Source organism: Schistocerca cancellata, chromosome 8 (assembly GCF_023864275.1).
Source record: "Schistocerca cancellata isolate TAMUIC-IGC-003103 chromosome 8, iqSchCanc2.1, whole genome shotgun sequence".
Taxonomy (NCBI): domain Eukaryota; kingdom Metazoa; phylum Arthropoda; class Insecta; order Orthoptera; family Acrididae; genus Schistocerca; species Schistocerca cancellata.
In genome coordinates this window covers 80,165,037-80,186,900 of record NC_064633.1, presented here as the reverse complement: position 1 = coordinate 80,186,900, position 21,864 = coordinate 80,165,037, and the positions used below count along the sequence as shown (strand labels likewise).

The 21,864-nt window shown below is 47.0% G+C and overlaps 43 non-coding genes across 43 annotated transcripts; all 43 read right to left on the bottom strand.

The window, feature by feature from the left end:
* Positions 1-407: 407 nt before the first annotated feature.
* On the bottom strand, positions 408-480 carry Trnar-ucg (transfer RNA arginine (anticodon UCG)). The gene has a single exon. It is a non-coding gene; the product is annotated as a tRNA-Arg (tRNA).
* Positions 481-1,016: 536 nt separating this feature from the next.
* Trnat-agu (transfer RNA threonine (anticodon AGU)) lies at positions 1,017-1,088 on the bottom strand. Its single transcript has one exon. It is a non-coding gene; the product is annotated as a tRNA-Thr (tRNA).
* A 321-nt stretch (positions 1,089-1,409) lies between these two features.
* On the bottom strand, positions 1,410-1,482 carry Trnak-cuu (transfer RNA lysine (anticodon CUU)). The gene has a single exon. It is a non-coding gene; the product is annotated as a tRNA-Lys (tRNA).
* Positions 1,483-1,922: 440 nt separating this feature from the next.
* On the bottom strand, positions 1,923-1,995 carry Trnar-ucg (transfer RNA arginine (anticodon UCG)). The gene has a single exon. It is a non-coding gene; the product is annotated as a tRNA-Arg (tRNA).
* Positions 1,996-2,540: 545 nt separating this feature from the next.
* Trnat-agu (transfer RNA threonine (anticodon AGU)) lies at positions 2,541-2,612 on the bottom strand. Its single transcript has one exon. It is a non-coding gene; the product is annotated as a tRNA-Thr (tRNA).
* A 320-nt stretch (positions 2,613-2,932) lies between these two features.
* Positions 2,933-3,005, bottom strand: Trnak-cuu (transfer RNA lysine (anticodon CUU)). The gene has a single exon. It is a non-coding gene; the product is annotated as a tRNA-Lys (tRNA).
* A 440-nt stretch (positions 3,006-3,445) lies between these two features.
* Positions 3,446-3,518, bottom strand: Trnar-ucg (transfer RNA arginine (anticodon UCG)). Its single transcript has one exon. It is a non-coding gene; the product is annotated as a tRNA-Arg (tRNA).
* A 539-nt stretch (positions 3,519-4,057) lies between these two features.
* Trnat-agu (transfer RNA threonine (anticodon AGU)) lies at positions 4,058-4,129 on the bottom strand. Its single transcript has one exon. It is a non-coding gene; the product is annotated as a tRNA-Thr (tRNA).
* Positions 4,130-4,450: 321 nt separating this feature from the next.
* On the bottom strand, positions 4,451-4,523 carry Trnak-cuu (transfer RNA lysine (anticodon CUU)). Its single transcript has one exon. It is a non-coding gene; the product is annotated as a tRNA-Lys (tRNA).
* Positions 4,524-4,963: 440 nt separating this feature from the next.
* On the bottom strand, positions 4,964-5,036 carry Trnar-ucg (transfer RNA arginine (anticodon UCG)). The gene has a single exon. It is a non-coding gene; the product is annotated as a tRNA-Arg (tRNA).
* Positions 5,037-5,572: 536 nt separating this feature from the next.
* Positions 5,573-5,644, bottom strand: Trnat-agu (transfer RNA threonine (anticodon AGU)). Its single transcript has one exon. It is a non-coding gene; the product is annotated as a tRNA-Thr (tRNA).
* A 320-nt stretch (positions 5,645-5,964) lies between these two features.
* On the bottom strand, positions 5,965-6,037 carry Trnak-cuu (transfer RNA lysine (anticodon CUU)). The gene has a single exon. It is a non-coding gene; the product is annotated as a tRNA-Lys (tRNA).
* A 440-nt stretch (positions 6,038-6,477) lies between these two features.
* Trnar-ucg (transfer RNA arginine (anticodon UCG)) lies at positions 6,478-6,550 on the bottom strand. Its single transcript has one exon. It is a non-coding gene; the product is annotated as a tRNA-Arg (tRNA).
* A 536-nt stretch (positions 6,551-7,086) lies between these two features.
* On the bottom strand, positions 7,087-7,158 carry Trnat-agu (transfer RNA threonine (anticodon AGU)). The gene has a single exon. It is a non-coding gene; the product is annotated as a tRNA-Thr (tRNA).
* Positions 7,159-7,479: 321 nt separating this feature from the next.
* On the bottom strand, positions 7,480-7,553 carry Trnak-cuu (transfer RNA lysine (anticodon CUU)). Its single transcript has one exon. It is a non-coding gene; the product is annotated as a tRNA-Lys (tRNA).
* A 440-nt stretch (positions 7,554-7,993) lies between these two features.
* Trnar-ucg (transfer RNA arginine (anticodon UCG)) lies at positions 7,994-8,066 on the bottom strand. Its single transcript has one exon. It is a non-coding gene; the product is annotated as a tRNA-Arg (tRNA).
* A 536-nt stretch (positions 8,067-8,602) lies between these two features.
* Positions 8,603-8,674, bottom strand: Trnat-agu (transfer RNA threonine (anticodon AGU)). The gene has a single exon. It is a non-coding gene; the product is annotated as a tRNA-Thr (tRNA).
* A 321-nt stretch (positions 8,675-8,995) lies between these two features.
* Positions 8,996-9,068, bottom strand: Trnak-cuu (transfer RNA lysine (anticodon CUU)). Its single transcript has one exon. It is a non-coding gene; the product is annotated as a tRNA-Lys (tRNA).
* Positions 9,069-9,120: 52 nt separating this feature from the next.
* Trnak-cuu (transfer RNA lysine (anticodon CUU)) lies at positions 9,121-9,193 on the bottom strand. Its single transcript has one exon. It is a non-coding gene; the product is annotated as a tRNA-Lys (tRNA).
* A 440-nt stretch (positions 9,194-9,633) lies between these two features.
* Trnar-ucg (transfer RNA arginine (anticodon UCG)) lies at positions 9,634-9,706 on the bottom strand. Its single transcript has one exon. It is a non-coding gene; the product is annotated as a tRNA-Arg (tRNA).
* A 928-nt stretch (positions 9,707-10,634) lies between these two features.
* Positions 10,635-10,708, bottom strand: Trnak-cuu (transfer RNA lysine (anticodon CUU)). Its single transcript has one exon. It is a non-coding gene; the product is annotated as a tRNA-Lys (tRNA).
* A 440-nt stretch (positions 10,709-11,148) lies between these two features.
* Positions 11,149-11,221, bottom strand: Trnar-ucg (transfer RNA arginine (anticodon UCG)). The gene has a single exon. It is a non-coding gene; the product is annotated as a tRNA-Arg (tRNA).
* Positions 11,222-11,757: 536 nt separating this feature from the next.
* Positions 11,758-11,829, bottom strand: Trnat-agu (transfer RNA threonine (anticodon AGU)). The gene has a single exon. It is a non-coding gene; the product is annotated as a tRNA-Thr (tRNA).
* A 321-nt stretch (positions 11,830-12,150) lies between these two features.
* Trnak-cuu (transfer RNA lysine (anticodon CUU)) lies at positions 12,151-12,223 on the bottom strand. The gene has a single exon. It is a non-coding gene; the product is annotated as a tRNA-Lys (tRNA).
* A 52-nt stretch (positions 12,224-12,275) lies between these two features.
* On the bottom strand, positions 12,276-12,348 carry Trnak-cuu (transfer RNA lysine (anticodon CUU)). Its single transcript has one exon. It is a non-coding gene; the product is annotated as a tRNA-Lys (tRNA).
* A 440-nt stretch (positions 12,349-12,788) lies between these two features.
* Positions 12,789-12,861, bottom strand: Trnar-ucg (transfer RNA arginine (anticodon UCG)). Its single transcript has one exon. It is a non-coding gene; the product is annotated as a tRNA-Arg (tRNA).
* Positions 12,862-13,403: 542 nt separating this feature from the next.
* On the bottom strand, positions 13,404-13,475 carry Trnat-agu (transfer RNA threonine (anticodon AGU)). The gene has a single exon. It is a non-coding gene; the product is annotated as a tRNA-Thr (tRNA).
* A 321-nt stretch (positions 13,476-13,796) lies between these two features.
* Positions 13,797-13,869, bottom strand: Trnak-cuu (transfer RNA lysine (anticodon CUU)). The gene has a single exon. It is a non-coding gene; the product is annotated as a tRNA-Lys (tRNA).
* A 440-nt stretch (positions 13,870-14,309) lies between these two features.
* Positions 14,310-14,382, bottom strand: Trnar-ucg (transfer RNA arginine (anticodon UCG)). The gene has a single exon. It is a non-coding gene; the product is annotated as a tRNA-Arg (tRNA).
* A 535-nt stretch (positions 14,383-14,917) lies between these two features.
* Positions 14,918-14,989, bottom strand: Trnat-agu (transfer RNA threonine (anticodon AGU)). Its single transcript has one exon. It is a non-coding gene; the product is annotated as a tRNA-Thr (tRNA).
* Positions 14,990-15,310: 321 nt separating this feature from the next.
* On the bottom strand, positions 15,311-15,383 carry Trnak-cuu (transfer RNA lysine (anticodon CUU)). The gene has a single exon. It is a non-coding gene; the product is annotated as a tRNA-Lys (tRNA).
* A 440-nt stretch (positions 15,384-15,823) lies between these two features.
* On the bottom strand, positions 15,824-15,896 carry Trnar-ucg (transfer RNA arginine (anticodon UCG)). Its single transcript has one exon. It is a non-coding gene; the product is annotated as a tRNA-Arg (tRNA).
* Positions 15,897-16,431: 535 nt separating this feature from the next.
* Positions 16,432-16,503, bottom strand: Trnat-agu (transfer RNA threonine (anticodon AGU)). Its single transcript has one exon. It is a non-coding gene; the product is annotated as a tRNA-Thr (tRNA).
* A 320-nt stretch (positions 16,504-16,823) lies between these two features.
* On the bottom strand, positions 16,824-16,896 carry Trnak-cuu (transfer RNA lysine (anticodon CUU)). The gene has a single exon. It is a non-coding gene; the product is annotated as a tRNA-Lys (tRNA).
* A 440-nt stretch (positions 16,897-17,336) lies between these two features.
* Trnar-ucg (transfer RNA arginine (anticodon UCG)) lies at positions 17,337-17,409 on the bottom strand. Its single transcript has one exon. It is a non-coding gene; the product is annotated as a tRNA-Arg (tRNA).
* Positions 17,410-17,948: 539 nt separating this feature from the next.
* Positions 17,949-18,020, bottom strand: Trnat-agu (transfer RNA threonine (anticodon AGU)). Its single transcript has one exon. It is a non-coding gene; the product is annotated as a tRNA-Thr (tRNA).
* A 321-nt stretch (positions 18,021-18,341) lies between these two features.
* Trnak-cuu (transfer RNA lysine (anticodon CUU)) lies at positions 18,342-18,414 on the bottom strand. Its single transcript has one exon. It is a non-coding gene; the product is annotated as a tRNA-Lys (tRNA).
* Positions 18,415-18,854: 440 nt separating this feature from the next.
* Positions 18,855-18,927, bottom strand: Trnar-ucg (transfer RNA arginine (anticodon UCG)). Its single transcript has one exon. It is a non-coding gene; the product is annotated as a tRNA-Arg (tRNA).
* Positions 18,928-19,462: 535 nt separating this feature from the next.
* Trnat-agu (transfer RNA threonine (anticodon AGU)) lies at positions 19,463-19,534 on the bottom strand. The gene has a single exon. It is a non-coding gene; the product is annotated as a tRNA-Thr (tRNA).
* A 320-nt stretch (positions 19,535-19,854) lies between these two features.
* Positions 19,855-19,927, bottom strand: Trnak-cuu (transfer RNA lysine (anticodon CUU)). The gene has a single exon. It is a non-coding gene; the product is annotated as a tRNA-Lys (tRNA).
* Positions 19,928-20,367: 440 nt separating this feature from the next.
* Positions 20,368-20,440, bottom strand: Trnar-ucg (transfer RNA arginine (anticodon UCG)). The gene has a single exon. It is a non-coding gene; the product is annotated as a tRNA-Arg (tRNA).
* A 539-nt stretch (positions 20,441-20,979) lies between these two features.
* Positions 20,980-21,051, bottom strand: Trnat-agu (transfer RNA threonine (anticodon AGU)). The gene has a single exon. It is a non-coding gene; the product is annotated as a tRNA-Thr (tRNA).
* A 321-nt stretch (positions 21,052-21,372) lies between these two features.
* Positions 21,373-21,445, bottom strand: Trnak-cuu (transfer RNA lysine (anticodon CUU)). Its single transcript has one exon. It is a non-coding gene; the product is annotated as a tRNA-Lys (tRNA).
* Between the last annotated feature and the right edge of the window lie 419 nt (positions 21,446-21,864).

Genomic DNA, 21,864 nt, shown 5'->3' with positions numbered 1-21,864 from the left:
ATTTGACCTGCGACCATCTATTGAAGATTCTTTTGACTACAGCTTATTTCCTGCTGCCACAAATCAGCTACAATCCTATTCAATGAAAAATTGTCTCCGAAAGGCATCAAATCTGCTTGAAATTATACGTGGCTATCAGCACCATTATTCAACACACATGCTCGACTGTGCGCAGACGCCTGTGGCGTAGCCCTTGGGTCCTGAATCAGATGCAGTAGTTGCAACAAAAACTCTCCTGAACGGCACTGTGCCGAAAATTTCGCTACAGATCACCCTTGTCTTGCTTGTGCTTCAGGTAGACGCCGGTTTTGCAGCCAGGAAGCGGACAGCAGCTACTTTCAACTAGTTTTGCAGTACTCAAACAACACAGTAAAACAGCAAGCAACTTTTGTAGAACAGGAAAAACTCGACCGTGACAGGATTCGAACCTGCAATCTTCGGATCCGAAGTCCGACGCCTTATCCATTAGGCCACACGGTCACTGGCGCAATATACATCCCCACACACACCTCATTTTCGCCATTTGTACACTTGGCAGAATGAATTTCCCATCTTTGACGCATTTCTCCATCTCAAATTTCAGTACTAAAAGTACGACGCTACTTCTTGCTGTGTCCCATCGCAAGTTACATTCAAGCCCTTATGACGCTGATCAAACAAGAGGTTGCAAATCAGCTTCAATCGCTTAGTGCCATCTCAGTCGCTTGCGGAAGGTACCTCACCCTATGTGATACAATGGCGAGTTGTCGCTATTACCAAAGCGGCGGCGACGACGACGACAATCGCGAGGGTCTTTATCAGGGGTAGAAAATACATCACAAGAACTAAATATTTCACGTCGGCATTCTCCGGAGACTGCCAAAAGCAGCAGTTTCTGGTGCCCACTTTAATAGCACCATTCACACTATTCATTTGCGAGAGCATTCCTTAAATACCGCACCCATTCATAATATTTTTTATCCTTGACCGCTTTTTTCGAAAGGGCCACGGTGGGAGGGGCTGTTACAAAATTCATTTGCCACCTGTGAGGATCGAACTCACGACCTCTGGTTTACTAGACCAGCGCTCCGCCACTGAGCTAAGGAGGCGCCTCCTAGCGCGATTTTCGGGTACTTTGTTCTTACAGACTAGTGAATCGGAGCCCTTCAGCTCGAAACGCACTGCGTGAGCGACCATTATTTGCATTTAGTTACCACAGCTGCTGCTTTCCTACACATCTCACACGATATCGATGTACAAATTAAATTCCAAAACAACACATTTATTTCATGTCAGAGTTACTTTCAGCTTCAAATACCGTTCCTCTGATATTCATCCGAAGCTAGGCATCGTCGTAACCCGTTACGTTCATCACGCAAGGCTCACGAGAGGGGCGCATGTTGGATCCGCGTAGACACAAAATTTTGAGCCGCCCAGCGTGGGGCTCGAACCCACGACCCTGAGATTAAGAGTCTCATGCTCTACCGACTGAGCTAGCCGGGCTGCACACAACGCGTTACGAGCCATCCAATACTGATTTGACCTGCGACCATCTATTGAAGATTCTTTTGACTACAGCTTATTTCCTGCTGCCACAAATCAGCTACAATCCTATTCAATGAAAAATTGTCTCCGAAAGGCATCAAATCTGCTTGAAATTATACGTGGCTATCAGCACCATTATTCAACACACATGCTCGACTGTGCGCAGACGCCTGTGGCGTAGCCCTTGGGTCCTGAATCAGATGCAGTAGTTGCAACAAAAACTCTCCTGAACGGCACTGTGCCGAAAATTTCGCTACAGATCACCCTTGTCTTGCTTGTGCTTCAGGTAGACGCCGGTTTTGCAGCCAGGAAGCGGACAGCAGCTACTTTCAACTAGTTTTGCAGTACTCAAACAACACAGTAAAACAGCATGCAACTTTTGTAGAACAGGAAAAACTCGACCGTGACAGGATTCGAACCTGCAATCTTCGGATCCGAAGTCCGACGCCTTATCCATTAGGCCACACGGTCACTGGCGCAATATACATCCCCACACACACCTCATTTTCGCCATTTGTACACTTGGCAGAATGAATTTCCCATCTTTGACGCATTTCTCCATCTCAAATTTCAGTACTAAAAGTACGACGCTACTTCTTGCTGTGTCCCATCGCAAGTTACATTCAAGCCCTTATGACGCTGATCAAACAAGAGGTTGCAAATCAGCTTCAATCGCTTAGTGCCATCTCAGTCGCTTGCGGAAGGTACCTCACCCTATGTGATACAATGGCGAGTTGTCGCTATTACCAAAGCGGCGGCGACGACGACGACGACGACGACAATCGCGAGGGTCTTTATCAGGGGTAGAAAATACATCACAAGAACTAAGTATTTCACGTCGGCATTCTCCGGAGACTGCCAAAAGCAGCAGTTTCTGGTGTCCACTTTAATAGCACCATTCACACTATTCATTTGCGAGAGCATTTCTTAAATACCGCACCCATTCATAATATTTTTTATCCTTGACCGCTTTTTTCGAAAGGGCCACGGTGGGAGGGGCTGTTACAAAATTCATTTGCCACCTGTGAGGATCGAACTCACGACCTCTGGTTTACTAGACCAGCGCTCCGCCACTGAGCTAAGGAGGCGCCTCCTAGCGCGATTTTCGGGTACTTTGTTCTTACAGACTAGTGAATCGGAGCCCTTCAGCTCGAAACGCACTGCATGAGCGACCATTATTTGCATTTAGTTACCACAGCTGCTGCTTTCCTACACATCTCACACGATATCGATGTACAAATTAAATTCCAAAACAACACATTTATTTCATGTCAGAGTTACTTTCAGCTTCAAATACCGTTCCTCTGATATTCATCCAAAGCTAGGCATCGTCGTAACCCGTTACGTTCATCACGCAAGGCTCACGAGAGGGCGCATGTTGGATCCGCGTAGACACAAAATTTTGAGCCGCCCAGCGTGGGGCTCGAACCCACGACCCTGAGATTAAGAGTCTCATGCTCTACCGACTGAGCTAGCCGGGCTGCACACAACGCGTTACGAGCCATACAATACTGATTTGACCTGCGACCATCTATTGAAGATTCTTTTGACTACAGCTTATTTCCTGCTGCCACAAATCAGCTACAATCCTATTCAATGAAAAATTGTCTCCGAAAGGCATCAAATCTGCTTGAAATTATACGTGGCTATCAGCACCATTATTCAACACACATGCTCGACTGTGCGCAGACGCCTGTGGCGTAGCCCTTGGGTCCTGAATCAGATGCAGTAGTTGCAACAAAAACTCTCCTGAACGGCACTGTGCCGAAAATTTCGCTACAGATCACCCTTGTCTTGCTTGTGCTTCAGGTAGACGCCGGTTTTGCAGCCAGGAAGCGGACAGCAGCTACTTTCAACTAGTTTTGCAGTACTCAAACAACACAGTAAAACAGCAAGCAACTTTTGTAGAACAGGAAAAACTCGACCGTGACAGGATTCGAACCTGCAATCTTCGGATCCGAAGTCCGACGCCTTATCCATTAGGCCACACGGTCACTGGCGCAATATACATCCCCACACACACCTCATTTTCGCCATTTGTACACTTGGCAGAATGAATTTCCCATCTTTGACGCATTTCTCCATCTCAAATTTCAGTACTAAAAGTACGACGCTACTTCTTGCTGTGTCCCATCGCAAGTTACATTCAAGCCCTTATGACGCTGATCAAACAAGAGGTTGCAAATCAGCTTCAATCGCTTAGTGCCATCTCAGTCGCTTGCGGAAGGTACCTCACCCTATGTGATACAATGGCGAGTTGTCGCTATTACCAAAGCGGCGGCGACGACGACGACGACAATCGCGAGGGTCTTTATCAGGGGTAGAAAATACATCACAAGAACTAAATATTTCACGTCGGCATTCTCCGGAGACTGCCAAAAGCAGCAGTTTCTGGTGCCCACTTTAATAGCACCATTCACACTATTCATTTGCGAGAGCATTCCTTAAATACCGCACCCATTCATAATATTTTTTATCCTTGACCGCTTTTTTCGAAAGGGCCACGGTGGGAGGGGCTGTTACAAAATTCATTTGCCACCTGTGAGGATCGAACTCACGACCTCTGGTTTACTAGACCAGCGCTCCGCCACTGAGCTAAGGAGGCGCCTCCTAGCGCGATTTTCGGGTACTTTGTTCTTACAGACTAGTGAATCGGAGCCCTTCAGCTCGAAACGCACTGCGTGAGCGACCATTATTTGCATTTAGTTACCACAGCTGCTGCTTTCCTACACATCTCACACGATATCGATGTACAAATTAAATTCCAAAACAACACATTTATTTCATGTCAGAGTTACTTTCAGCTTCAAATACCGTTCCTCTGATATTCATCCGAAGCTAGGCATCGTCGTAACCCGTTACGTTCATCACGCAAGGCTCACGAGAGGGGCGCATGTTGGATCCGCGTAGACACAAAATTTTGAGCCGCCCAGCGTGGGGCTCGAACCCACGACCCTGAGATTAAGAGTCTCATGCTCTACCGACTGAGCTAGCCGGGCTGCACACAACGCGTTACGAGCCATCCAATACTGATTTGACCTGCGACCATCTATTGAAGATTCTTTTGACTACAGCTTATTTCCTGCTGCCACAAATCAGCTACAATCCTATTCAATGAAAAATTGTCTCCGAAAGGCATCAAATCTGCTTGAAATTATACGTGGCTATCAGCACCATTATTCAACACACATGCTCGACTGTGCGCAGACGCCTGTGGCGTAGCCCTTGGGTCCTGAATCAGATGCAGTAGTTGCAACAAAAACTCTCCTGAACGGCACTGTGCCGAAAATTTCGCTACAGATCACCCTTGTCTTGCTTGTGCTTCAGGTAGACGCCGGTTTTGCAGCCAGGAAGCGGACAGCAGCTACTTTCAACTAGTTTTGCAGTACTCAAACAACACAGTAAAACAGCATGCAACTTTTGTAGAACAGGAAAAACTCGACCGTGACAGGATTCGAACCTGCAATCTTCGGATCCGAAGTCCGACGCCTTATCCATTAGGCCACACGGTCACTGGCGCAATATACATCCCCACACACACCTCATTTTCGCCATTTGTACACTTGGCAGAATGAATTTCCCATCTTTGACGCATTTCTCCATCTCAAATTTCAGTACTAAAAGTACGACGCTACTTCTTGCTGTGTCCCATCGCAAGTTACATTCAAGCCCTTATGACGCTGATCAAACAAGAGGTTGCAAATCAGCTTCAATCGCTTAGTGCCATCTCAGTCGCTTGCGGAAGGTACCTCACCCTATGTGATACAATGGCGAGTTGTCGCTATTACCAAAGCGGCGGCGACGACGACGACAATCGCGAGGGTCTTTATCAGGGGTAGAAAATACATCACAAGAACTAAGTATTTCACGTCGGCATTCTCCGGAGACTGCCAAAAGCAGCAGTTTCTGGTGTCCACTTTAATAGCACCATTCACACTATTCATTTGCGAGAGCATTTCTTAAATACCGCACCCATTCATAATATTTTTTATCCTTGACCGCTTTTTTCGAAAGGGCCACGGTGGGAGGGGCTGTTACAAAATTCATTTGCCACCTGTGAGGATCGAACTCACGACCTCTGGTTTACTAGACCAGCGCTCCGCCACTGAGCTAAGGAGGCGCCTCCTAGCGCGATTTTCGGGTACTTTGTTCTTACAGACTAGTGAATCGGAGCCCTTCAGCTCGAAACGCACTGCATGAGCGACCATTATTTGCATTTAGTTACCACAGCTGCTGCTTTCCTACACATCTCACACGATATCGATGTACAAATTAAATTCCAAAACAACACATTTATTTCATGTCAGAGTTACTTTCAGCTTCAAATACCGTTCCTCTGATATTCATCCAAAGCTAGGCATCGTCGTAACCCGTTACGTTCATCACGCAAGGCTCACGAGAGGGCGCATGTTGGATCCGCGTAGACACAAAATTTTGAGCCGCCCAGCGTGGGGCTCGAACCCACGACCCTGAGATTAAGAGTCTCATGCTCTACCGACTGAGCTAGCCGGGCTGCACACAACGCGTTACGAGCCATACAATACTGATTTGACCTGCGACCATCTATTGAAGATTCTTTTGACTACAGCTTATTTCCTGCTGCCACAAATCAGCTACAATCCTATTCAATGAAAAATTGTCTCCGAAAGGCATCAAATCTGCTTGAAATTATACGTGGCTATCAGCACCATTATTCAACACACATGCTCGACTGTGCGCAGACGCCTGTGGCGTAGCCCTTGGGTCCTGAATCAGATGCAGTAGTTGCAACAAAAACTCTCCTGAACGGCACTGTGCCGAAAATTTCGCTACAGATCACCCTTGTCTTGCTTGTGCTTCAGGTAGACGCCGGTTTTGCAGCCAGGAAGCGGACAGCAGCTACTTTCAACTAGTTTTGCAGTACTCAAACAACACAGTAAAACAGCATGCAACTTTTGTAGAACAGGAAAAACTCGACCGTGACAGGATTCGAACCTGCAATCTTCGGATCCGAAGTCCGACGCCTTATCCATTAGGCCACACGGTCACTGGCGCAATATACATCCCCACACACACCTCATTTTCGCCATTTGTACACTTGGCAGAATGAATTTCCCATCTTTGACGCATTTCTCCATCTCAAATTTCAGTACTAAAAGTACGACGCTACTTCTTGCTGTGTCCCATCGCAAGTTACATTCAAGCCCTTATGACGCTGATCAAACAAGAGGTTGCAAATCAGCTTCAATCGCTTAGTGCCATCTCAGTCGCTTGCGGAAGGTACCTCACCCTATGTGATACAATGGCGAGTTGTCGCTATTACCAAAGCGGCGGCGACGACGACGACAATCGCGAGGGTCTTTATCAGGGGTAGAAAATACATCACAAGAACTAAGTATTTCACGTCGGCATTCTCCGGAGACTGCCAAAAGCAGCAGTTTCTGGTGTCCACTTTAATAGCACCATTCACACTATTCATTTGCGAGAGCATTTCTTAAATACCGCACCCATTCATAATATTTTTTATCCTTGACCGCTTTTTTCGAAAGGGCCACGGTGGGAGGGGCTGTTACAAAATTCATTTGCCACCTGTGAGGATCGAACTCACGACCTCTGGTTTACTAGACCAGCGCTCCGCCACTGAGCTAAGGAGGCGCCTCCTAGCGTGATTTTCGGGTACTTTGTTCTTACAGACTAGTGAATCGGAGCCCTTCAGCTCGAAACGCACTGCATGAGCGACCATTATTTGCATTTAGTTACCACAGCTGCTGCTTTCCTACACATCTCACACGATATCGATGTACAAATTAAATTCCAAAACAACACATTTATTTCATGTCAGAGTTACTTTCAGCTTCAAATACCGTTCCTCTGATATTCATCCGAAGCTAGGCATCGTCGTAACCCGTTACGTTCATCACGCAAGGCTCACGAGAGGGGCGCATGTTGGATCCGCGTAGACACAAAATTTTGAGCCGCCCAGCGTGGGGGCTCGAACCCACGACCCTGAGATTAAGAGTCTCATGCTCTACCGACTGAGCTAGCCGGGCTGCACACAACGCGTTACGAGCCATACAATACTGATTTGACCTGCGACCATCTATTGAAGATTCTTTTGACTACAGCTTATTTCCTGCTGCCACAAATCAGCTACAATCCTATTCAATGAAAAATTGTCTCCGAAAGGCATCAAATCTGCTTGAAATTATACGTGGCTATCAGCACCATTATTCAACACACATGCTCGACTGTGCGCAGACGCCTGTGGCGTAGCCCTTGGGTCCTGAATCAGATGCAGTAGTTGCAACATAAACTCTCCTGAACGGCACTGTGCCGAAAATTTCGCTACAGATCACCCTTGTCTTGCTTGTGCTTCAGGTAGACGCCGGTTTTGCAGCCAGGAAGCGGACAGCAGCTACTTTCAACTAGTTTTGCAGTACTCAAACAACACAGTAAAACAGCATGCAACTTTTGTAGAACAGGTAAAACTCGACCGTGACAGGATTCGAACCTGCAATCTTCGGATCCGAAGTCCGACGCCTTATCCATTAGGCCACACGGTCACTGGCGCAATATACATCCCCACACACACCTCATTTCCGCCATTTGTACACTTGGCAGAATGAATTTCCCATCTTTGACGCATTTCTCCTTCTCAAATTTCAGTACTAAAAGTACGACGCTACTTCTTGCTGTGTCCCATCGCAAGTTACATTCAAGCCCTTATGACGCTGATCAAACAAGAGGTTGCAAATCAGCTTCAATCGCTTAGTGCCATCTCAGTCGCTTGCGGAAGGTACCTCACCCTATGTGATACAATGGCGAGTTGTCGCTATTACCAAAGCGGCGGCGACGACGACGACAATCGCGAGGGTCTTTATCAGGGGTAGAAAATACATCACAAGAACTAAGTATTTCACGTCGGCATTCTCCGGAGACTGCCAAAAGCAGCAGTTTCTGGTGCCCACTTTAATAGCACCATTCACACTATTCATTTGCGAGAGCATTTCTTAAATACCGCACCCATTCATAATATTTTTTATCCTTGACCGCTTTTTTCGAAAGGGCCACGGTGGGAGGGGCTGTTACAAAATTCATTTGCCACCTGTGAGGATCGAACTCACGACCTCTGGTTTACTAGACCAGCGCTCCGCCACTGAGCTAAGGAGGCGCTTCCTAGCGCGATTTTCGGGTACTTTGTTCTTACAGACTAGTGAATCGGAGCCCTTCAGCTCGAAACGCACCGCATGAGCGACCATTATTTGCATTTAGTTAGCACTGCTGCTGCTTTCCTACACATCTCACACGATATCGATGTACAAATTAAATTCCAAAACAACACATTTATTTCATGTCAGAGTTACTTTCAGCTTCAAATACCGTTCCTCTGATATTCATCCGAAGCTAGGCATCGTCGTAACCCGTTACGTTCATCACGCAAGGCTCACGAGAGGGGCGCATGTTGGATCCGCGTAGACACAAAATTTTGAGCCGCCCAGCGTGGGGCTCGAGCCAACGACCCTGAGATTAAGATTCTCATGCTCTACCGACTGAGCTAGCCGGGCTGCACACAACGTGTTACGAGCCCCACACACACCTTATTTTCGCCATTTGAACCGCCCAGCGTGGGGCTCGAACCCACGACCCTGAGATTAAGAGTCTCATGCTCTAACGACTGAGCTAGCCGGGATGCACACAACGCGTTACGAGCCATACAATACTGATTTGACCTGCGATCATATATTGAAGATTCTTTTGACTACAGCTTATTTCCTGCTGCCACAAATCAGCTACAATCCTATTCAATGAAAAATTGTCTCCGAAAGGCATCAAATCTGCTTGAAATTATACGTGGCTATCAGCACCATTATTCAACACACATGCTCGACTGTGCGCAGACGCCTGTGGCGTAGCCCTTGGGTCCTGAATCAGATGCAGTAGTTGCAACAAAAACTCTCCTGAACGGCACTGTGCCGAAAATTTCGCTACAGATCACCCTTGTCTTGCTTGTGCTTCAGGTAGACGCCGGTTTTGCAGCCAGGAAGCGGACAGCAGCTACTTTCAACTAGTTTTGCAGTACTCAAACAACACAGTAAAACAGCATACAACTTTTGTAGAACAGGAAAAACTCGACCGTGACAGGATTCGAACCTGCAATCTTCGGATCCGAAGTCCGACGCCTTATCCATTAGGCCACACGGTCACTGGCGCAATGTACATCCCCACACACACCTCATTTTCGCCATTTGTACACTTGGCAGAATGAATTTCCCATCTTTGACGCATTTCTCCATCTCAAATTTCAGTACTAAAAGTACGACGCTACTTCTTGCTGTGTCCCATCGCAAGTTACATTCAAGCCCTTATGACGCTGATCAAACAAGAGGTTGCAAATCAGATTCAATCGCTTAGTGCCATCTCAGTCGCTTGCGGAAGGTACCTCACCCTATGTGATACAATGGCGAGTTGTCGCTATTACCAAAGCGGCGGCGACGACGACGACAATCGCGAGGGTCTTTATCAGGGGTAGAAAATAAATCACAATAACTAAGTATTTCACGTCGGCATTCTCCGGAGACTGCCAAAAGCAGCAGTTTCTGGTGCCCACTTTAATAGCACCATTCACACTATTCATTTGCGAGAGCATTTCTTAAATACCGCACCCATTCATAATATTTTTTATCCTTGACCGCTTTTTTCGAAAGGGGCACGGTTGGAGGGGCTGTTACAAAATCATTTGCCACCTGTGAGGATCGAACTGACGACCTCTGGTTTACTAGACCAGCGCTCCGCAACTGAGCTAAGCAGGCGCCTCCTAGCGCGATTTTCGGGTACTTTGTTCTTACAGACTAGTGAATCGGAGCCCTTCAGCTCGAAACGCACTGCATGAGCGACCATTATTTGCATTTAGTTACCACAGCTGCTGCTTTCCTACACATCTCACACGATATCGATGTACAAATTAAATTCCAAAACAACACATTTATTTCATGTCAGAGTTACTTTCAGCTTCAAATACCGTTCCTCTGATATTCATCCGAAGCTAGGCATCGTCGTAACCCGTTACGTTCATCACGCAAGGCTCACGAGAGGGGCGCATGTTGGATCCGCGTAGACACAAAATTTTGAGCCGCCCAGCGTGGGGGCTCGAACCCACGACCCTGAGATTAAGAGTCTCATGCTCTACCGACTGAGCTAGCCGGGCTGCACACAACGCGTTACGAGCCATACAATACTGATTTGACCTGCGACCATCTATTGAAGATTCTTTTGACTACAGCTTATTTCCTGCTGCCACAAATCAGCTACAATCCTATTCAATGAAAAATTGTCTCCGAAAGGCATCAAATCTGCTTGAAATTATACGTGGCTATCAGCACCATTATTCAACACACATGCTCGACTGTGCGCAGACGCCTGTGGCGTAGCCCTTGGGTCCTGAATCAGATGCAGTAGTTGCAACAAAAACTCTCCTGAACGGCACTGTGCCGAAAATTTCGCTACAGATCACCCTTGTCTTGCTTGTGCTTCAGGTAGACGCCGGTTTTGCAGCCAGGAAGCGGACAGCAGCTACTTTCAACTAGTTTTGCAGTACTCAAACAACACAGTAAAACAGCATGCAACTTTTGTAGAACAGGAAAAACTCGACCGTGACAGGATTCGAACCTGCAATCTTCGGATCCGAAGTCCGACGCCTTATCCATTAGGCCACACGGTCACTGGCGCAATATACATCCCCACACACACCTCATTTCCGCCATTTGTACACTTGGCAGAATGAATTTCCCATCTTTGACGCATTTCTCCTTCTCAAATTTCAGTACTAAAAGTACGACGCTACTTCTTGCTGTGTCCCATCGCAAGTTACATTCAAGCCCTTATGACTCTGATCAAACAAGAGGTTGCAAATCAGCTTCAATCGCTTAGTGCCATCTCAGTCGCTTGCGGAAGGTACCTCACCCTATGTGATACAATGGCGAGTTGTCGCTATTACCAAAGCGGCGGCGACGACGACGACAATCGCGAGGGTCTTTATCAGGGGTAGAAAATACATCACAAGAACTAAGTATTTCACGTCGGCATTCTCCGGAGACTGCCAAAAGCAGCAGTTTCTGGTGCCCACTTTAATAGCACCATTCACACTATTCATTTGCGAGAGCATTTCTTAAATACCGCACCCATTCATAATATTTTTTATCCTTGACCGCTTTTTTCGAAAGGGCCACGGTGGGAGGGGCTGTTACAAAATTCATTTGCCACCTGTGAGGATCGAACTCACGACCTCTGGTTTACTAGACCAGCGCTCCGCCACTGAGCTAAGGAGGCGCTTCCTAGCGCGATTTTCGGGTACTTTGTTCTTACAGACTAGTGAATCGGAGCCCTTCAGCTCGAAACGCACCGCATGAGCGACCATTATTTGCATTTAGTTAGCACAGCTGCTGCTTTCCTACACATCTCACACGATATCGATGTACAAATTAAATTCCAAAACAACACATTTATTTCATGTCAGAGTTACTTTCAGCTTCAAATACCGTTCCTCTGATATTCATCCGAAGCTAGGCATCGTCGTAACCCGTTACGTTCATCACGCAAGGCTCACGAGAGGGGCGCATGTTGGATCCGCGTAGACACAAAATTTTGAGCCGCCCAGCGTGGGGCTCGAACCAACGACCCTGAGATTAAGATTCTCATGCTCTACCGACTGAGCTAGCCGGGCTGCACACAACGTGTTACGAGCCCCACACACACCTTATTTTCGCCATTTGAACCGCCCAGCGTGGGGCTCGAACCCACGACCCTGAGATTAAGAGTCTCATGCTCTAACGACTGAGCTAGCCGGGATGCACACAACGCGTTACGAGCCATACAATACTGATTTGACCTGCGACCATATATTGAAGATTCTTTTGACTACAGCTTATTTCCTGCTGCCACAAATCAGCTACAATCCTATTCAATGAAAAATTGTCTCCGAAAGGCATCAAATCTGCTTGAAATTATACGTGGCTATCAGCACCATTATTCAACACACATGCTCGACTGTGCGCAGACGCCTGTGGCGTAGCCCTTGGGTCCTGAATCAGATGCAGTAGTTGCAACAAAAACTCTCCTGAACGGCACTGTGCCGAAAATTTCGCTACAGATCACCCTTGTCTTGCTTGTGCTTCAGGTAGACGCCGGTTTTGCAGCCAGGAAGCGGACAGCAGCTACTTTCAACTAGTTTTGCAGTACTCAAACAACACAGTAAAACAGCATACAACTTTTGTAGAACAGGAAAAACTCGACCGTGAGAGGATTCGAACCTGCAATCTTCGGATCCGAAGTCCGACGCCTTATCCATTAGGCCACACGGTCACTGGCGCAATATACATCCCCACACACACCTCATTTTCGCCATTTGTACACTTGGCAGAATGAATTTCCCATCTTTGACGCATTTCTCCATCTCAAATTTCAGTACTAAAAGTACGACGCTACTTCTTGCTGTGTCACATCGCAAGTTACATTCAAGCCCTTATGACGCTGATCAAACAAGAGGTTGCAAATCAGCTTCAATCGCTTAGTGCCATCTCAGTCGCTTGCGGAAGGTACCTCACCCTATGTGATACAATGGCGAGTTGTCGCTATTACCAAAGCGGCGGCGACGACGACGACGACGACAATCGCGAGGGTCTTTATCATGGGTAGAAAATACATCACAAGAACTAAGTATTTCACGTCGGCATTCTCCGGAGACTGCCAAAAGCAGCAGTTTCTGGTGCCCACTTTAATAGCACCATTCACACTATTCATTTGCGAGAGCATTTCTTAAATACCGCACCCATTCATAATATTTTTTATCCTTGACCGCTTTTTTCGAAAGGGCCACGGTGGGAGGGGCTGTTACAAAATTCATTTGCCACCTGTGAGGATCGAACTCACGACCTCTGGTTTACTAGACCAGCGCTCCGCCACTGAGCTAAGGAGGCGCCTCCTAGCGTGATTTTCGGGTACTTTGTTCTTACAGACTAGTGAATCGGAGCCCTTCAGCTCGAAACGCACTGCATGAGCGACCATTATTTGCATTTAGTTACCACAGCTGCTGCTTTCCTACACATCTCACACGATATCGATGTACAAATTAAATTCCAAAACAACACATTTATTTCATGTCAGAGTTACTTTCAGCTTCAAATACCGTTCCTCTGATATTCATCCGAAGCTAGGCATCGTCGTAACCCGTTACGTTTATCACGCAAGGCTCACGAGAGGGGCGCATGTTGGATCCGCGTAGACACAAAATTTTGAGCCGCCCAGCGTGGGGCTCGAACCCACGACCCTGAGATTAAGAGTCTCATGCTCTACCGACTGAGCTAGCCGGGATGCACACAACGCGTTACGAGCCATACAATACTGATTTGACCTGCGACCATCTATTGAAGATTCTTTTGACTACAGCTTATTTCCTGCTGCCACAAATCAGCTACAATCCTATTCAATGAAAAATTGTCTCCGAAAGGCATCAAATCTGCTTGAAATTATACGTGGCTATCAGCACCATTATTCAACACACATGCTCGACTGTGCGCAGACGCCTGTGGCGTAGCCCTTGGGTCCTGAATCAGATGCAGTAGTTGCAACAAAAACTCTCCTGAACGGCACTGTGCCGAAAATTTCGCCACAGATCACCCTTGTCTTGCTTGTGCTTCAGGTAGACGCCAGTTTTGCAGCCAGGAAGCGGACAGCAGCTACTTTCAACTAGTTTTGCAGTACTCAAACAACACAGTAAAACAGCATGCAACTTTTGTAGAACAGGAAAAACTCGACCGTGACAGGATTCGAACCTGCAATCTTCGGATCCGAAGTCCGACGCCTTATCCATTAGGCCACACGGTCACTGGCGCAATATACATCCCCACACACACCTCATTTTCGCCATTTGTACACTTGGCAGAATGAATTTCCCATCTTTGACGCATTTCTCCATCTCAAATTTCAGTACTAAAAGTACGACGCTACTTCTTGCTGTGTCCCATCGCAAGTTACATTCAAGCCCTTATGACGCTGATCAAACAAGAGGTTGCAAATCAGCTTCAATCGCTTAGTGCCATCTCAGTCGCTTGCGGAAGGTACCTCACCCTATGTGATACAATGGCGAGTTGTCGCTATTACCAAAGCGGCGGCGACGACGACGACAATCGCGAGGGTCTTTATCAGGGGTAGAAAATACATCACAAGAACTAAGTATTTCACGTCGGCATTCTCCGGAGACTGCCAAAAGCAGCAGTTTCTGGTGCCCACTTTATAGCACCATTCACACTATTCATTTGCGAGAGCATTTCTTAAATACCGCACCCATTCATAATATTTTTTATCCTTGACCGCTTTTTTCGAAAGGGCCACGGTGGGAGGGGCTGTTACAAAATTCATTTGCCACCTGTGAGGATCGAACTCACGACCTCTGGTTTACTAGACCAGCGCTCCGCCACTGAGCTAAGGAGGCGCCTCCTAGCGTGATTTTCGGGTACTTTGTTCTTACAGACTAGTGAATCGGAGCCCTTCAGCTCGAAACGCACTGCATGAGCGACCATTATTTGCATTTAGTTACCACAGCTGCTGCTTTCCTACACATCTCACACGATATCGATGTACAAATTAAATTCCAAAACAACACATTTATTTCATGTCAGAGTTACTTTCAGCTTCAAATACCGTTCCTCTGATATTCATCCGAAGCTAGGCATCGTCGTAACCCGTTACGTTTATCACGCAAGGCTCACGAGAGGGGCGCATGTTGGATCCGCGTAGACACAAAATTTTGAGCCGCCCAGCGTGGGGCTCGAACCCACGACCCTGAGATTAAGAGTCTCATGCTCTACCGACTGAGCTAGCCGGGATGCACACAACGCGTTACGAGCCATACAATACTGATTTGACCTGCGACCATCTATTGAAGATTCTTTTGACTACAGCTTATTTCCTGCTGCCACAAATCAGCTACAATCCTATTCAATGAAAAATTGTCTCCGAAAGGCATCAAATCTGCTTGAAATTATACGTGGCTATCAGCACCATTATTCAACACACATGCTCGACTGTGCGCAGACGCCTGTGGCGTAGCCCTTGGGTCCTGAATCAGATGCAGTAGTTGCAACAAAAACTCTCCTGAACGGCACTGTGCCGAAAATTTCGCCACAGATCACCCTTGTCTTGCTTGTGCTTCAGGTAGACGCCAGTTTTGCAGCCAGGAAGCGGACAGCAGCTACTTTCAACTAGTTTTGCAGTACTCAAACAACACAGTAAAACAGCATGCAACTTTTGTAGAACAGGAAAAACTCGACCGTGACAGGATTCGAACCTGCAATCTTCGGATCCGAAGTCCGACGCCTTATCCATTAGGCCACACGGTCACTGGCGCAATATACATCCCCACACACACCTCATTTTCGCCATTTGTACACTTGGCAGAATGAATTTCCCATCTTTGACGCATTTCTCCATCTCAAATTTCAGTACTAAAAGTACGACGCTACTTCTTGCTGTGTCCCATCGCAAGTTACATTCAAGCCCTTATGACGCTGATCAAACAAGAGGTTGCAAATCAGCTTCAATCGCTTAGTGCCATCTCAGTCGCTTGCGGAAGGTACCTCACCCTATGTGATACAATGGCGAGTTGTCGCTATTACCAAAGCGGCGGCGACGACGACGACAATCGCGAGGGTCTTTATCAGGGGTAGAAAATACATCACAAGAACTAAGTATTTCACGTCGGCATTCTCCGGAGACTGCCAAAAGCAGCAGTTTCTGGTGCCCACTTTATAGCACCATTCACACTATTCATTTGCGAGAGCATTTCTTAAATACCGCACCCATTCATAATATTTTTTATCCTTGACCGCTTTTTTCGAAAGGGCCACGGTGGGAGGGGCTGTTACAAAATTCATTTGCCACCTGTGAGGATCGAACTCACGACCTCTGGTTTACTAGACCAGCGCTCCGCCACTGAGCTAAGGAGGCGCCTCCTAGCGCGATTTTCGGGTACTTTGTTCTTACAGACTAGTGAATCGGAGCCCTTCAGCTCGAAACGCACTGCATGAGCGACCATTATTTGCATTTAGTTACCACAGCTGCTGCTTTCCTACACATCTCACACGATATCGATGTACAAATTAAATTCCAAAACAACACATTTATTTCATGTCAGAGTTACTTTCAGCTTCAAATACCGTTCCTCTGATATTCATCCAAAGCTAGGCATCGTCGTAACCCGTTACGTTCATCACGCAAGGCTCACGAGAGGGCGCATGTTGGATCCGCGTAGACACAAAATTTTGAGCCGCCCAGCGTGGGGCTCGAACCCACGACCCTCAGATTAAGAGTCTCATGCTCTACCGACTGAGCTAGCCGGGCTGCACACAACGCGTTACGAGCCATACAATACTGATTTGACCTGCGACCATCTATTGAAGATTCTTTTGACTACAGCTTATTTCCTGCTGCCACAAATCAGCTACAATCCTATTCAATGAAAAATTGTCTCCGAAAGGCATCAAATCTGCTTGAAATTATACGTGGCTATCAGCACCATTATTCAACACACATGCTCGACTGTGCGCAGACGCCTGTGGCGTAGCCCTTGGGTCCTGAATCAGATGCAGTAGTTGCAACAAAAACTCTCCTGAACGGCACTGTGCCGAAAATTTCGCTACAGATCACCCTTGTCTTGCTTGTGCTTCAGGTAGACGCCGGTTTTGCAGCCAGGAAGCGGACAGCAGCTACTTTCAACTAGTTTTGCAGTACTCAAACAACACAGTAAAACAGCATGCAACTTTTGTAGAACAGGAAAAACTCGACCGTGACAGGATTCGAACCTGCAATCTTCGGATCCGAAGTCCGACGCCTTATCCATTAGGCCACACGGTCACTGGCGCAATATACATCCCCACACACACCTCATTTTCGCCATTTGTACACTTGGCAGAATGAATTTCCCATCTTTGACGCATTTCTCCATCTCAAATTTCAGTACTAAAAGTACGACGCTACTTCTTGCTGTGTCACATCGCAAGTTACATTCAAGCCCTTATGACGCTGATCAAACAAGAGGTTGCAAATCAGCTTCAATCGCTTAGTGCCATCTCAGTCGCTTGCGGAAGGTACCTCACCCTATGTGATACAATGGCGAGTTGTCGCTATTACCAAAGCGGCGGCGACGACGACGACGACAATCGCGAGGGTCTTTATCATGGGTAGAAAATACATCACAAGAACTAAGTATTTCACGTCGGCATTCTCCGGAGACTGCCAAAAGCAGCAGTTTCTGGTGCCCACTTTAATAGCACCATTCACACTATTCATTTGCGAGAGCATTTCTTAAATACCGCACCCATTCATAATATTTTTTATCCTTGACCGCTTTTTTCGAAAGGGCCACGGTGGGAGGGGCTGTTACAAAATTCATTTGCCACCTGTGAGGATCGAACTCACGACCTCTGGTTTACTAGACCAGCGCTCCGCCACTGAGCTAAGGAGGCGCCTCCTAGCGTGATTTTCGGGTACTTTGTTCTTACAGACTAGTGAATCGGAGCCCTTCAGCTCGAAACGCACTGCATGAGCGACCATTATTTGCATTTAGTTACCACAGCTGCTGCTTTCCTACACATCTCACACGATATCGATGTACAAATTAAATTCCAAAACAACACATTTATTTCATGTCAGAGTTACTTTCAGCTTCAAATACCGTTCCTCTGATATTCATCCGAAGCTAGGCATCGTCGTAACCCGTTACGTTTATCACGCAAGGCTCACGAGAGGGGCGCATGTTGGATCCGCGTAGACACAAAATTTTGAGCCGCCCAGCGTGGGGCTCGAACCCACGACCCTGAGATTAAGAGTCTCATGCTCTACCGACTGAGCTAGCCGGGATGCACACAACGCGTTACGAGCCATACAATACTGATTTGACCTGCGACCATCTATTGAAGATTCTTTTGACTACAGCTTATTTCCTGCTGCCACAAATCAGCTACAATCCTATTCAATGAAAAATTGTCTCCGAAAGGCATCAAATCTGCTTGAAATTATACGTGGCTATCAGCACCATTATTCAACACACATGCTCGACTGTGCGCAGACGCCTGTGGCGTAGCCCTTGGGTCCTGAATCAGATGCAGTAGTTGCAACAAAAACTCTCCTGAACGGCACTGTGCCGAAAATTTCGCCACAGATCACCCTTGTCTTGCTTGTGCTTCAGGTAGACGCCAGTTTTGCAGCCAGGAAGCGGACAGCAGCTACTTTCAACTAGTTTTGCAGTACTCAAACAACACAGTAAAACAGCATGCAACTTTTGTAGAACAGGAAAAACTCGACCGTGACAGGATTCGAACCTGCAATCTTCGGATCCGAAGTCCGACGCCTTATCCATTAGGCCACACGGTCACTGGCGCAATATACATCCCCACACACACCTCATTTTCGCCATTTGTACACTTGGCAGAATGAATTTCCCATCTTTGACGCATTTCTCCATCTCAAATTTCAGTACTAAAAGTACGACGCTACTTCTTGCTGTGTCCCATCGCAAGTTACATTCAAGCCCTTATGACGCTGATCAAACAAGAGGTTGCAAATCAGCTTCAATCGCTTAGTGCCATCTCAGTCGCTTGCGGAAGGTACCTCACCCTATGTGATACAATGGCGAGTTGTCGCTATTACCAAAGCGGCGGCGACGACGACGACAATCGCGAGGGTCTTTATCAGGGGTAGAAAATACATCACAAGAACTAAGTATTTCACGTCGGCATTCTCCGGAGACTGCCAAAAGCAGCAGTTTCTGGTGCCCACTTTATAGCACCATTCACACTATTCATTTGCGAGAGCATTTCTTAAATACCGCACCCATTCATAATATTTTTTATCCTTGACCGCTTTTTTCGAAAGGGCCACGGTGGGAGGGGCTGTTACAAAATTCATTTGCCACCTGTGAGGATCGAACTCACGACCTCTGGTTTACTAGACCAGCGCTCCGCCACTGAGCTAAGGAGGCGCCTCCTAGCGCGATTTTCGGGTACTTTGTTCTTACAGACTAGTGAATCGGAGCCCTTCAGCTCGAAACGCACTGCATGAGCGACCATTATTTGCATTTAGTTACCACAGCTGCTGCTTTCCTACACATCTCACACGATATCGATGTACAAATTAAATTCCAAAACAACACATTTATTTCATGTCAGAGTTACTTTCAGCTTCAAATACCGTTCCTCTGATGTTCATCCAAAGCTAGGCATCGTCGTAACCCGTTACGTTCATCACGCAAGGCTCACGAGAGGGCGCATGTTGGATCCGCGTAGACACAAAATTTTGAGCCGCCCAGCGTGGGGCTCGAACCCACGACCCTCAGATTAAGAGTCTCATGCTCTACCGACTGAGCTAGCCGGGCTGCACACAACGCGTTACGAGCCATACAATACTGATTTGACCTGCGACCATCTATTGAAGATTCTTTTGACTACAGCTTATTTCCTGCTGCCACAAATCAGCTACAATCCTATTCAATGAAAAATTGTCTCCGAAAGGCATCAAATCTGCTTGAAATTATACGTGGCTATCAGCACCATTATTCAACACACATGCTCGACTGTGCGCAGACGCCTGTGGCGTAGCCCTTGGGTCCTGAATCAGATGCAGTAGTTGCAACAAAAACTCTCCTGAACGGCACTGTGCCGAAAATTTCGCTACAGATCACCCTTGTCTTGCTTGTGCTTCAGGTAGACGCCGGTTTTGCAGCCAGGAAGCGGACAGCAGCTACTTTCAACTAGTTTTGCAGTACTCAAACAACACAGTAAAACAGCATGCAACTTTTGTAGAACAGGAAAAACTCGACCGTGACAGGATTCGAACCTGCAATCTTCGGATCCGAAGTCCGACGCCTTATCCATTAGGCCACACGGTCACTGGCGCAATATACATCCCCACACACACCTCATTTTCGCCATTTGTACACTTGGCAGAATGAATTTCCCATCTTTGACGCATTTCTCCATCTCAAATTTCAGTACTAAAAGTACGACGCTACTTCTTGCTGTGTCCCATCGCAAGTTACATTCAAGCCCTTATGACGCTGATCAAACAAGAGGTTGCAAATCAGCTTCAATCGCTTAGTGCCATCTCAGTCGCTTGCGGAAGGTACCTCACCCTATGTGATACAATGGCGAGTTGTCGCTATTACCAAAGCGGCGGCGACGACGACGACGACAATCGCGAGGGTCTTTATCATGGGTAGAAAATACATCACAAGAACTAAGTATTTCACGTCGGCATTCTCCGGAGACTGCCAAAAGCAGCAGTTTCTGGTGCCCACTTTAATAGCACCATTCACACTATTCATTTGCGAGAGCATTTCTTAAATACCGCACCCATTCATAATATTTTTTATCCTTGACCGCTTTTTTCGAAAGGGCCACGGTGGGAGGGGCTGTTACAAAATTCATTTGCCACCTGTGAGGATCGAACTCACGACCTCTGGTTTACTAGACCAGCGCTCCGCCACTGAGCTAAGGAGGCGCCTCCTAGCGTGATTTTCGGGTACTTTGTTCTTACAGACTAGTGAATCGGAGCCCTTCAGCTCGAAACGCACTGCATGAGCGACCATTATTTGCATTTAGTTACCACAGCTGCTGCTTTCCTACACATCTCACACGATATCGATGTACAAATTAAATTCCAAAACAACACATTTATTTCATGTCAGAGTTACTTTCAGCTTCAAATACCGTTCCTCTGATATTCATCCGAAGCTAGGCATCGTCGTAACCCGTTACGTTCATCACGCAAGGCTCACGAGAGGGGCGCATGTTGGATCCGCGTAGACACAAAATTTTGAGCCGCCCAGCGTGGGGCTCGAACCCACGACCCTGAGATTAAGAGTCTCATGCTCTACCGACTGAGCTAGCCGGGATGCACACAACGCGTTACGAGCCATACAATACTGATTTGACCTGCGACCATCTATTGAAGATTCTTTTGACTACAGCTTATTTCCTGCTGCCACAAATCAGCTACAATCCTATTCAATGAAAAATTGTCTCCGAAAGGCATCAAATCTGCTTGAAATTATACGTGGCTATCAGCACCATTATTCAACACACATGCTCGACTGTGCGCAGACGCCTGTGGCGTAGCCCTTGGGTCCTGAATCAGATGCAGTAGTTGCAACAAAAACTCTCCTGAACGGCACTGTGCCGAAAATTTCGCCACAGATCACCCTTGTCTTGCTTGTGCTTCAGGTAGACGCCAGTTTTGCAGCCAGGAAGCGGACAGCAGCTACTTTCAACTAGTTTTGCAGTACTCAAACAACACAGTAAAACAGCATGCAAC